Consider the following 13,215-nt stretch of genomic DNA (forward strand, 5'->3'; position numbering starts at 1 on the left):
AGATGCTCCCTCAGGCTGTTGCAGTTTTTATGCCAATTCTGGATTTCTGATTTACACAAGACCATAACAGGGAGGCCTGGGCTTAGCCAGCCTTGTGGAAAGACCAGTTAATTTGTGATTATTTAGCATTTCTGAAGTTGTTTTTCTGTAGAAGCTGTTCAGGGGATGGATGACTCTAGACTGTGCAACTGTGCATACACTAGTTTGGTGCTAAGGAGAAGAGGATTTTAAATCCTCCTATCTTTTTTCCACTCACTGAGGCTGATAGCAAATCTGGAAGCTGTGAGGAATGCCATGGGAAAGAACATGGAGTTCTGGTGTATTACCAGAAAGTTTCTGAAGGTAAAAAGTGATAGGGGGTACCAGAAAACAAGATTCTGAGAAGGTGACTGCTCCTTGGAATAGGATGGACTGAGTACTCAATTTCTTTTGATTCAAAAATACATATTTTTATATGTACTTTTTTTTATAGTGGGAATGGTAGGAAAACCTGTAAACCTTCTGCTGAAACTTTTTGGTGAGAGAAGCCAATTGATGGAAAAGAGAGAGAGAAATTAAGGAGGCATTCCTGAAATTGTTCAGTGCCCACGGATGCTAAGGTTAGAAAACAGGCTCCAAAAGTGCATGAATGCAATGTCAATTGCAGGAAGTGTTACTTAAGTTACTTTTTGTGGGTTTTTTTGGGGCTTGGTTTTTTTGTTTGTTTGTTTGTGGGGTTTTTTTTTGTTTTGTTTTGTTTGGTTTTTTTTTTTTTTTTGCGAGATAAAGAAAATAGTGTTGCACATTTGGAGAAAACAGCTGTTTCCATGCTTTAAAAATGGGGGGGAACCAGCAACAACAAAACAAAACAAGGGAAGGAGAATCACCAATTTGTGCTCGTGTCCCTGCCTCCAACCTGGTGATAAGAGTACTCAGACAAGAGGAGCTCACACCACTTCTGCATAAACAGCTTATGTGTTTCCACACTGCCTCCTAGATTCCTCCTTTTCCTTCCTCCCCACTGGTGTCCACTTGCAGACTCTGCTTCTTGTTCATCTCAGCTTCTCCTAGTTCACCCCAGCCCACTGTTATGGCTCCCACCCAATCTACTCCTCAAATCTTTGGACTCAAATTTCTTTCTACTTGGGTCTCCTAATATTATATACAGCTCTCTGCCATAGCATTTGAGATCCAGTTGTTGCCCTTTCTACTCTCTCCCTGCTCCCACTCTGGGATAGATGCACATGTACATCCATCTTATCTCCCTGAGCCACCTTGCTGTAGATAATCCTTGCCTGCAGATGCCTGGCCTTGCCAGGTCTCCTACCAAAGCTCCTCCTCTAGCAGGGCTCTCAAAATCCTGTATGTGAGCTGTGCTTGACTACACATCCACCCAAAGGGAGACGGGAGAGGAGAAATGCTGGTGTGTTTATGGAAAACCTGTGATAGTGCTACCCAGGCAATTCCTACTTCTAGGTAAAATACAGAACATGGACTTTTCAAAGCTACTGAGTCCTCCATAGTGAAGATTGCCAAATGGCTGCCCAAAATCAAGAATATAGAGTGACAGCCACTTGGAAAATGGTATTTGTGTGTGTATCTACATACTGCCCATGTAGCACCTGCCGTGAGTTGTTGCTGCCATGTACAGCACATAAACAAAAGGGCCGGTATAGATCTACGAGATTTAGCAAAGCTTCAACTACAGCTCCTCACTCATAGGCAGCAAGGAGAGAGCACAGGCTGCAATGTCGGGCAGCATCTGCAGGAGCATCCTCCAGACACTGAGGAACAGTGAAGGGGGGTGGGTTGTGGGAGAGGCCAGCGGCCGGGTTTGCTGAATATTGCTGAAGCAGGAGATGAACTGACCCACCACGTATTTTGAGGACATTCCCAGGACACTACATCGCCTCCAGGAAAGAAAAGCAGATTTACAGCTCCTCTGGGAGGCAGAGCAGCCCGGGAGTGGAGACTCCGGCCTCCTGCCAAAGTGAACCCAACGAGATCATGAGGGCTAATTCAGCTAATTCGAGGATCTGTTTCAGCTGCGCGCCTCCCCGCAGGCTCAAAGCACGCTCTGAGAAAGTTTTGTTCAAGGACAGCTTTTATTTCAACAAGGAGCGTTTGTGAGGGGGAAGATGGAGGCGGCGCAAGGCTCGCTGGGAGCTGTAGTCCTGCGGCGGGCGCGGGCAGCGCGCCGGCCCCGCGGGGAAAAGGTGTCGGGGTCCCCTGAAGAGGAGAATTCCCCGCCTGGATCCTTCCTGCCCAGAGCACTGGGAGCACCGAGGGGAGCACAGGGGTGCCCGCGGCCTGCCCACGGTCTGCTCTGTGCGGAGCCTCCAGTGCCGCGGTTAGGCTGGGTGTACCCTCAGTTTTGCCCGCACGGCTGCTGGTGCCGCGCTTCTCGCTGCACGTCCGCAGGCCAACAAAGGTGACAGCAGCCTAAAGACACACCCGGATAGTCTGGCAAGATGCAATATGCAAACTGTTAGTTCCTGTTGTTGTTTGAATCTGCCCTGCTTTTCATTGTTTCTCCTGGGATCGTTGTTCGGGTGTGTATTTACCTGGCTCACCTGGGCTGTGCGGTGCTGAAGGGAAGACACGGCGGTAGAGACAAGGGGTGTTTCCATGAACCCCAGCACCCACACTGTCACTGCTGCTTGTAAATCCCGGTGAGATTTCAATTCTGCCTAAGAAATCAATAATTCTTTTAGCCCTGCACTGAGTTCTTTAAAATCCCTCCTTGATTTTTTCAGCCTGGAAATGGCAAGCAGACACTTTGAAGCATTCTGAGAGTATTTTGGCTTTATGAAGCTCTCATCACATTGGCCACATTGGAATATTTTAAAACTGTGTAACTTTCTTCCTATACTTTTATTCAACAGGTATCACCTGCATGTTATCTTCTATGTTTTGCTTGTTAGAAAGCAAAATTATTTGTTCTGACATTGATTTGGGCAAAAAAATTAGATAATTTCTTTTCTTTTTTTCAGAGTGACATTCTTCTTTTTTGCCCCCTCATTTTTTACAAGTAATTATAACCAGGAGTTTTAGTATTAGGATCATGGAAATTTCCCCAATAATATCACAGGACACTCAGAGGAAGCAAAGGACATCCACAATAAGCAGGAGGAGGAGGCAGTTAAAGCACAGCTCACAAGAAAGAGACAACAACCCTTTAAGAATATTCTATTGTATAAAAATCTTGCTGTATTGCAATGCAGAGAATACAACTTCAGTGAGTTTCTGCACATTTATGAAGCAATAATCCACTTGTCTTCTCCCTGAAGTTAATAAAAAATTAGCTTAACACCAACATAATGCTATCCTTGATTATTTGAGAAATCCTCAAAAAGCTGAAATGGTGAATGCTTAATAATGGGAACACACTATATATATATATATATATATATATATATATATATATATATATATATACACATAAATACTAAACTATCTGCTTAATTTTATTAAGGCAAACACTGCTGCTTAATTATTTGCTTGATTTTATTAAAACAAACCCTGTTGTTTTCAAATCTCCTAAAGTTAATCCCTGATGTTTACACTCTTTTTGCTGTTTACATTGGCTTCATGAACCTTCAGTGTAAACAGAGAAAAAGAAGTAAGGATTCTTCCCATGAACAGCTCAAGAAAGAAATTCTGACATCACTTAAATGAAGCATGCTTCCTGTTTCAACATAATTCAATTCTGAGATCTTAAAAATAAAAACAAAGAGAAGAAAAAACCCACCCTAATTTACTCTTAAAGCTACAGACGTCTCAAGGATAAAAAAGAACTACAGATGGCGAGATTATTGTTACCTATGAAGGACATTCCTCCTGATGTTCTTATTTGGGTGTCTGTTTAAACAGAGAGGTTTCAGCCAAAGCAATTGTTATTTCTAGGATCAAAACTAACATTTGTTCTGCACAAGATAAAAAATCTTTCCTGGCTCTAATGCCCTCAAGGCATTAGAAGGGTTTCAGCAGGATCATAAAATCACAGAATATACTGAGTTGGAGGGGACCCACAAGGATCACTGAATGCAACTCCTGGCCCTTCACAGCTCCATCCACAGTGTGCCTGACAGTATTGCCCAAATGATGGTGACCTCAACGTCACAGGTGCCTTCTGCCATCCCTGTGAAGGTAAGACCAGATTCTTGCAGCTGGACTATATTTATAACACCAAATAAAACAAATAATAAATAATAAAGTGAAGGCACTTGCCTTTTTGGCCAAGTACCAAGACCTGACCAGATCCATTTTACAAACCAGCTGATTCTTTTTCATGGACCTATGATACAACTGTTAGCATGTTTGTGCTTTTTATTGGCTCTTTATTTTCCTGAAAAAAAAAAAAAGGGTTATTGGAGTGACATTTTCATAGTATGAAGCTGAGAACATGTGTCCTATGCTCTGGAGAGTCTGAAGGCAGTGAAAAAAGGTGATGCTAGGCACAGGAAGAGGGAAAAGGGGAAGCTGCTCTGGTGTTTGCCTGGTGCATGCTGTCTGCTGGAATGGGCTGCACACTCACCATCTCCTGGTCTGGATTCTGTCTGGGACAGTGGGAGATGACATGTGCCAAACCTTTTCCAGGACACATGCTTGCAGTTAAGCATAATGGGCAATTAGCAGTTCAGTGCTTAAGCTCATTTCCAGGCCCTGTTTTTTCTAGTGCTGTGGTCATAACTTTAGAGCCCTTTGGGCAAAAGAAACCCACCCCACATTATACTGCATGTGATTGGTAGAGATTTATTTTATTTTAGAAGGTCTCAGGCCAGGATTCCTTGAAGAAGCTTAAGAAGTTTCTGCTGCTGGCTGTTTTCCCCCTCCACTACCAGCTGTCCTGGCATGGCTGTGTGTGCAATAAGGAGCCTCCTTGGAATATAGATTGAACAAATATAGCTGTGGCAAAGTTGAGCAGAAGCTTGGGCTGAAGTACAAACAACATATAGTGACAAATATTCCTAGAAACTAATCAAGATTTTAATAACTCCAGGTAGAGTCATTACAAATACACATTACTTTTGACTTCAGGTTTTTTGCTTCGGTCCCTGTCTTATGAAATAACAATAAAACTTCAATCTAGCAGAGAGCTAAAGCTAAAACTTTTCTAACTTTCTGGACTGTGAAGGAATCATGCAGTGTGAAATGGTGCTGGCATCAAGGCATGGGGCCTGCAGGCATCCAGGCAGCAGGCTGTACAATCTTCATGCCTTCAGTTGTATTTCCAGTTTTATCTTCAGGTTTTTGGTGGCCCAAGACTTTTAGGAGAAAACATACTGAACACGCTTATTGTGAGAGAGGCTTGACCACCGTAGCAGAGAGGGGTCAATGAAGCTGCAGAAGTACTTGGAGGGGGAAAAAAGGATAAAATAATCATAATCATAAGTAATTCAAAGGGTGTGCACTGAGGCTTTTAAAATGCTCATCCCCATCTGCATAGAATAAATACAAGAAAAATGGACAAAATTTTGCTGTTTTCCTTTAGAGCCTGTCATTATTTTATGTTGCTACGGAGGGCAAAAGTTGTAGGAGAAGAGGTAGAAATAAGGTATTTATACACACCACGTATCATGGAAATTATTTGTCTGTAGTAGAAAACATACTCTGGGTGTTAGGACTGTGCATACTTTTCATGGGAAAGAAATGGCTCTCTTGGAATGCAAACCTCCCTCATTCCTGGCCTTCACACTGCAACATCGTAAATAATACAGCAAGCTGCTGCCCCCAAGTCAGAGCTTGGAAAGGAAGGAAAAGAAACAGACCTTGTGTCTGCCTTGGTGAGCAGAGAAGTGCTGAGCAAGGCAGGCTGTGCAAGAGGGCATGTGCAGTTCCAGTCAGGAGAGAACGGCTGGGGCCACTGCAGGAGGGTCAGCTGGGCGTTTTGGGGCACACCAGATGCAGCCAGTGCCAGATGTTATGAACAAAAATTCGGTTAATATTTTTTTTTATGAGAAAAAGTTTCAAAAAGGCAGCCAGATCACTGGCCCTACCCAAGTTCTGTGTGTTTTGTTATTGTAATCACGGGTCGTTGAGGCTAATCGCTCCTTTTGTATCAGCAGAGCCTTGCCCGAGGCTAAGTTGTACCTTTCTCATAGTGAAGACACCTGAGAAGGTGGGGGGGGTTATGCAAAGTGACTCCAAGACCAATGCAGCATGGTCCCCCACTGTATTGAGAAGACCCCAAAAACAACGAGCCAAATAAGAATTGAGAGACTGGAGTGATGTCTGGATGTGAGGAGCCGAGCGCTAGGCCTGCAGAGATGCGGGAAACCTTCATCGTTCCTCACCCTGTCCTCGAGATCCCCCGGGCCAGGTCTGGGAGGGAGCGAGACGCGGACCGAGGTACCATCTGACGGGATCAGGAGACCCAAAAGGCTCCCAAGAGGATCTGATCCCCAGCTCTGCCCCTAGTGACCAGAGCTGTGCATATTCTCCTCCTGAGTCGCCTTGGGAGAGACGATGGACGCTGCAGACTGTCGAGCCGCCCAATCCTGAGCTGATCGCTTTTAATAAAGGCATTAAAAAGGAGAAGAAGTCTCCTGGCCCTGTTTAGTTCACCAGAGAGCATCCCAATGCCCCGAGACTGAGGGCAGAGGAAGCTGCTTTCTGGATTTGTGGAGCACGGCCAGGCTGTGCAGCAGCAGGCAGCCCCCAGCTGTCAGCCTGGGTCACCCAGGCTCTCAGGAACACAGCTTGGAAGTCAGCCCTGTCCATCCTGCCTTCCCATAGCACCGAAGTGTTCTTTGCTTTCTTCTTTTCTGCAGAGCCACTCCCTGGTATTGATGCTTGTGTTGCTCTAGAGCTGCTAGAAGTTGCAGGCAGTCCCTTGAGGTGGTGCAGAGAAGTCCTCAATTCAGGCAGTTGCACAGGCTGAGGTGAAATTCTTTACTTTTGGAGGGATCTTGGGATGCACGCATGGCTCTTGTTTTGCTCTTTAATGTAACGGCTGTAACCCCAGCAGTCCTGCTTTTTACCACCTCCATTTTCTATTTCAACACTGTTTACTTTCCCCTCTTTTATTTGTATCGCTTGTGATCGCACACAACCGTTTGGTTTTTCTGAAGTGTTTTTCTCACCCACTTTCCGTTTTTGTAGGGTGGGGAGAGATGAACTGACACTTTGTTCCATAACACAATGGGCTGCTATTTCTATTTGGCATGTGACAAAATTTGCATCTGCTTTTCCACCTAAGCCTTTTTTTCACTCCCCTTCTTAAAAAACAAAACAAAACAAAAAAAAAAACCAAAAAACCAAAAAACAAACAAACCAACCAAAAAAACCCAAACAAAGTAGCTTGAGAGCACCTCCCTGAAGATTTCTAGTAGTGATCAGGAAAGAATCCCAACAAAAGAAACTTGCCCATGCCACAGCTTCACAATGCCTTGGTTGGAGTGCATGTTCCCAGGAATGTCTTTGGATGCAAGGGTTTTTGCATGACTCAGAAAGGGAAGGGTGAGAATATGCATGAGTTCAAGATTTTTCCTCATGTTGGTGTAAGAGTATAATCTAGTAATTAATGAAAATAAATGGTGATTGATAAAAAACAAAACAAAACAACCAACCAACCCAAAACTGACTGTGCATTTATTAAAAGAGGCAGAAGGGTTATTATAAAGTACAGGTAAGCAAATTACACCTTTTCTGCTTGATCTGTGAAATTACCTTTTCCAAAGAAAGGCATGTCCTCCTGCTGCCAAACATGCTGTGTAGTTTCAACTGATGTATGGTACAGTAAAGTCTTTCTTTTCATATGCCCATTCTTTTGCTAAGCTCTATTTTTCATGGTCACCTTATTCCAAAGTATAAAGAAGGGGAGAGACTTTAAAAAAGAAATACCTTAGATAACAAGGTACAATGTGGTCTTTTATTCTGAAAGATCACTCAGTCAACACTTTCTGTTCCTCCCTTTGCTTCTTTACCTGCACATTGAACGAGTCAGCCAAAGCAGTTTGAAAAGTCAAAGTACAGAGTGATATTGAAATATGATTTAGCATTCTTGAAATGTTTAGTTGTTTCTAATACAACAGGATGTGAATTATACTTGAAGATCAATGTAAAAAGTTACCAAGGTAACCTTTGGAAGATCCAAATAACAAGCCTGCTATAATGAAGATATATTTCCTTGAAGCATTCTTAACAGTTTTTCATTTGACATGACAAGAGCATTTCTGAATTATTTCTAAATGGGCTGAAAAGCAAAAATCCACATGGGGGAGATTGTTTCCTGACTTAACTTACTTTTACTCTTTTCATTAAAGAAATAATGGTGGAGATAGGACCAATTTTAAAGCTTTAAATGAACATTTTCATGTGTTTGTAATCTGCCCAGTAGTCTGATATTTTCAATGCTTTATTTGGCCCCTATGCTTTTAAGTGATTCTGTCTTTTCAGAATTCATAAACTGTTTTTAGGCATCTCTTAGGTTATTTAGACCCTAAACATAAATTTCCATGAGTAAAACATTTTTGGGATATGTATTTCCTTTCCTTCCTTGCTTGGATAGCTTCAGAATGACTCTAGCTACAAACTTGGCACGCAGATGCTTTGGAACAGAATGTCATTTTCCTGAGCGTGCAAAACGAAAATTCTCTCTGAAACAGTGAAGCTCTCCATGCCCTTCCCCACATGACATGTATTTGCAAAAAGTACTTTAGAGTGGCAGTCCTGATTTCATGGGAAATAACCATGAATGGCCTTTGGTATCCTCAGACTGAGGATCTGACTGATGGCTCTTAGAAAAATAAGTATAGAAAGGAGTGTAGTTCTGGAAGCAGTTATGTGTCTTCCCATATTTTCTTCATTTCTTCCCAAACTGAGACAAATTATTGTGGACAGACAATAGCCCTGTCTACAATTATAAAATGAAGGATATTTGGCATGAGGTAGAGGTCAGAGGTGGGTTTACGAGTCAAGGACCAGGAGTGGTGAGCAGCAGATGGTGTGGGAAAGAATTTGAGAAGCCAATTTGATCTCTGTGAATTGTCTTTGTGGTGTGAAATCCAATCCTTTCAGTTCTTCCTTTGCTTCCAAGCTCTGACTTGGAAACCAGTTCAGAAATAAAGTGCACAAGTTCCCCATCCCTTCTTCCCACTCAGTCCATCCTAATTAATTTATAAGAAAGGCTACACAAACCAGTCTGAAAATGAGAATGGAAAAATAAAGCTTTTGTTTTCCCCACACCCTCATTGCCAGAGATTTTCTCCCATTTCTTAGAATACCACCCAACATTCAATTTGAAAGTTGTTCACAATGAGCTTTCTCCAGGCTTCCCTTAATATTGCTTCACTGTGTGTAAATACTGCTGTGAAAAAAGACTCAGTGATGGGGACTGACTGCTCAGGCCGCTGGCTGGGTCTTTCCTCCAGGAGGCAGGACCTGGGCCTGCCCCTGCTGCAGGCAAGGTTCATTCTCAGAGACTGCAGGATGACAAGAGTTAAAACTGTCAGTGTAGCCTAGTCCAGCAGATGAACACAGCAATTCCTCAGGCGTGAGTAGAGGAGGATTTAGATATCTAAGGCAGAGAAACTACCATAGCCTGGTTTACCCCACCTCCAGTGAATTCTCCTCAATTAACTGAAAATAACAACTTTCCCTCTGATAGTTCTGTGAGTTTTTCCCTAATCGAACCTATCTAATACCTAATGTTTAAATTGTTTTCCCAGTGAGCATGAATTTTTTAGTTTTTTTCTTTCACTCCATTTTAGACATAAGATTTATTATTCATAATCTAGTAATATAAATGTTCCCACTGTCTTTTATTAGTAAAACTGAGCATGTAGTTTATGCTAATTTAAAGCAATTGCTTCCTCTTGTTGATTACTCAGGCTGCTGTCACTGTTACATAAAGAATTAAAAATGTGGGTTCATATTCTTTCAAGCCTTGAGTAATTCCTTTTTCAACGTATTTATTTTGTGCTAAATGAATGTGTCTTTGTTCTTTCTTGTCATTTTTGCCTTCTAATATTACTTGGTGCGCTCTGGACTAACCAGCCTTTCCCAGGGAAGAATGGTTCAACTAAAGAACACACAGTGCAATTTATTTTTTTTACCATTTGCAAATACAAGTAAACAGAGGTAATGCACCCTGGAAAGAGGAAGAAGGAAGGCTTCTCAGATGGTGGGCTCGCCTCTGTTCTTTGGTTGTTTTGCTTGAGGCTGAAAATTCAGCAAAACACATGATTAGCCCATGTTTGAAAGTCTCTGTTTTGTTGGAAATGAAGCAAAAGCTGAACTCTGTTCCTATTCAGCAAAGAGTATTAACACATGGTGAAATATCAGTAGCTACTTCAGTGTGACAACACTGAAGGTTCCTGCTTTGTCACATCCAAAGTCAAAGGGTGAACATCATCCCTGTTTGTGTACATGGGTTCTCCAGGGACCCTCTTGGGCTCCTGAGGGCAGAAGGACAGACTTGAGGGTGATGTCCCATCTGTAGTGGGGACAGGACATTAAAGGACAATTTAATGTCCTAATTAAATCAATCACAAGTAGTTTACCCCTTCAACAATGCTAGATTTGGTAGATACTGTACTATGATGGGGTGAAAGGGGAATTGCAGTCAGTATACAATCAGTAGCCCAAGGCCAGGATGAATCATGTCAAAAACAGTGGACCCAAGTCTGGAGAAAACGTGAAAATCTTTAATGATTTTCTTAACAGTTTTTCATTTGACATGACAAGAGCACTTCTGAATTATTTCTAAATGAACAGAGTGATGATCTTCTTGACAGCCTACTAGGAAAAAAGAAATAGATATCTTGGAGTCAGCCAGCAGGATACAAGATGTGTTATGCTTATTTTCCTTGCATGTGCCAGTTAAGAATGACTAAAGGTGGCTGGCTAACAGAGGCCTTCAAGCCCCAGAGGAGCCGGGGCCCTCAGCCCTGGTCCAGCTCTGCTCCTGCTATGCCCAGCACCTCAGGGCTCAGGGGCCTGGGGAGAGCTCTGGGGTTCATCTCCATCAAGCATCAGACAAGGGCTGTTTGGGGAGTTCATGACAAAACCTGCAGAGCTGGTGCTGGCTGAAATCTTCTTGGGCAGTGAATGCTGATATGAGTCTTTGGGGTCTTCTCAGATTGTTCATAACATAAGAGGAGAGCTGGAAAAGGCTGAATAAGCCATGAAGTGGATGACTCCAATAGCCTAGAATATTGTTCTTTCCAGTACTGATATTGGAAAGACAGGATGTTGGGATTACAGAGAAGCTACTTGGAGCAAGCAGCTCATTTTTATCCAATATTAATACAGTATTTGTCATCCAAACTATGACATTTTGCACTTAGATTTCTGTGTAAACTAAATCACATTGCATTACATTGTTATTTTTTATATTTCTACTTAGTTTATTTATTGAATGCAATTGTTTATATCAGACTACTCATGCAATGTCCAAACTTCTTTGGATCATGTATACTAAGAATAGCCTTGGCTACTGGAAGTGGCATAGATTTATATTTCATAGATATCTGAGAATATCAAGGACTAGAAAATAGTTTCTGAGAAAGTTTTAACTATCTTTTGAAAAGGAAACAAGGAAACTGAATTATGCCTATAGGGGATCATATAGTCAGAACATAAAATGTTAAGAAACATATGGTCTATATATAGAACATGAACTTAAAAATGAAAATAAAATACATTTTATTGATTGAGTTCCAGAAAAACCTAACAGATGTGAAAACGGATATTTAAAGGCTGAAAAAGGAACTCAAATACTCTTGAATTCTGACTATGTTTCAATGAGTAAACAAATGCAGTCCTTACTCCACAGTAATGTAACCTGTCACTTCAATGCTAAACACAGTCCGAGGAAAGGAAAACACTTCATCTGATTGCTTTATGGCCATCTCCCACACTTTAACGATGTCTTGAAGTGAAATCTAAATGTGGGCAAGCTACAAAATAATACAGAGACTCTTTCCAGCTTAAAAGACAGTATGAATTGTTAAAGTTTACTTCCAGGGAGGGATTGAAGCCCATTTATCTCCTAAATGGGAGATAAATGCCCAAATAAGCGACCTGGGCTCCCCAGGCCAGCTGAGGGTACTGCAGCCTTTCACCCTGCTGGGGATGCTGTCCCTGACTGGGGCACTGTGGCACTCCCAGCGAGTGGCCACTGCTGAGCCCCTTCTTGTGCAGGGAAGCAGGGCCTGATGGATAACTGCAGCTTTCTCCCCACCTTTCTGGGGCTTCTTTGTGGCACTGTTCTTTCCCTTGTGCAGTTGTTAGTTTTCAGCATTTCAGGACAGCTCTGTGTGCTCTTGGCATGGATGCAGGAAGGTGTATGGAAATGCCTTCACTCCAGCTTGGCATTGCCTGGCCATAGCTCGGGTGCCAGGTGTTAATGGTGTTCTGCTCTGAGTTCAGACAGAATGTTTCAGGGTAAAGGCACAGCACTAAACTGATTACCAGATTACATTTTATTTGTTAAATGTTTATTGCCAACAGTGTATAGTCTCTCTGGAGACAGATGATTATGTTTTCCACCCTATTATGAAAATAAATCTCCTCTCTTCCTCAGGATGTATTTTCTGTTTAAGCAAAATTAAGTATCTAATCTTTTGAGAGACTTGCTGTGGTTACATCACTGCCTATATTTCCTTTAGCAGTGATCTCAAAGGAGTTTGGGAAGATAGTAAAACTTTCTGCAACACTCCTAATTAATAGGGCTGAACAGAGCCAAAAGTAAACTTCCAGAATATTCACCCTCAACCTGGCATGGTTCTGTGTTGTTAGCGGTGTTTAAGCATGCTGTTGTATTTCCTGGACTTTGGATTGGGTTTTTTCATGATGTTATAGGATAGCATTTTTCAAATAGATGATTTTTGGTGCAAATAATTTGCAAAAGCATCCTTGATTCTTGTGGAGGCAAATGCAAAGATTCTTCTTGATATTTGGCTTCTTCTATTAAAGAGTCACATAAGGGAATGAACAGCACTCCATATATTAACAACAGGGAAACACTCTTCTAGGATGTGCCCTTTTCATATTTTCAGGTGCAAAGTGTGCCTCTGATACCACTGAGAGCCTCTGGACCTCTGGTACATGAACCTCTTGAGAAGCCCAGCTGCAGAGATTGCACAAATATGTTATAGCAGCACTGTTTGGATCCCACCACGCAGAGAACTTCTTGTTTAATATTTCCAGCTGAGGGTGGAAAGATATCCTTCCAGCCTAGAATGATCTCTGGGGTATTAGCTAAACATTGCCAGGTTTGTGGCCAAACTG

The sequence above is a fragment of the Melospiza melodia genome, chromosome 2, assembly GCF_035770615.1.
Source record: "Melospiza melodia melodia isolate bMelMel2 chromosome 2, bMelMel2.pri, whole genome shotgun sequence".
Taxonomy (NCBI): Eukaryota; Metazoa; Chordata; class Aves; order Passeriformes; family Passerellidae; genus Melospiza; species Melospiza melodia.